Source organism: Carassius auratus, chromosome 32 (assembly GCF_003368295.1).
Source record: "Carassius auratus strain Wakin chromosome 32, ASM336829v1, whole genome shotgun sequence".
Lineage (NCBI taxonomy): Eukaryota > Metazoa > Chordata > Actinopteri > Cypriniformes > Cyprinidae > Carassius > Carassius auratus.
This window is the reverse complement of record NC_039274.1, coordinates 32,238,463-32,239,070: the sequence shown is the minus strand read 5'-3', so window position 1 is coordinate 32,239,070 and position 608 is coordinate 32,238,463. Positions and strand designations below refer to the sequence as shown.

The window sequence follows — 608 nt, the reverse complement described above, 5'->3', positions numbered from 1 at the left end:
TAAAAAAAAAAAAAAAAAAATCGGTATCGGCCAGTTTGCTTGTAAAAAATTGATATCGGAATTGGCCATGAAAAATCATGATCGTGCATCACTAGTTTTTAATGCCTTTTAATGATGAAACTTTTTTGATAATCAGGCTCGCAAAAATGAGGTTTTAGATTTATCAACCAACATATCAGTTATTGGCTTTCTATTGTAAAGCCTACATTTAATTCTATTTTTAACCAGAAGATCAGGGGAGAGCGCGAACGCAGTCCCCCACTACCAGAAATTATGCAGTCGAGATTCCCACATTTGGGGAATTCGCAGGGGTCAGCACAACCGGAGTGCAATGGCTGAGCCTCGCCCTGGGTGAACCACCTTCTTGATCATGGTATCTCCCCTGCCAGGTAAGTATGAGTTCTACACTGACCCTGAAGAGGGAGCACTTCAGGGTACATCGTTCTCAGTGACGGTGATGAGTTACTGTGGAGTCCATACTACTTAAAGTGCCCCTAATATGCCATTTTAAAAGGTTGCTAATATTAAGGAGTCTCCTAAAACAGGTACGTTTTCTCAAAAATCTGATTTCATTTTACCTAACATCTAAATGTTTATGAAACGACTCT

The 608-nt window shown here is 39.8% G+C and overlaps 1 non-coding gene across 1 annotated transcript; it reads right to left on the bottom strand.

Moving 5' to 3' along the window:
* Nucleotides 1–233: 233 nt before the first annotated feature.
* On the bottom strand, nt 234–397 carry LOC113052580 (U1 spliceosomal RNA). Its single transcript, XR_003277083.1, has one exon. It is a non-coding gene; the product is annotated as a U1 spliceosomal RNA (small nuclear RNA).
* Nucleotides 398–608: the final 211 nt, after the last annotated feature.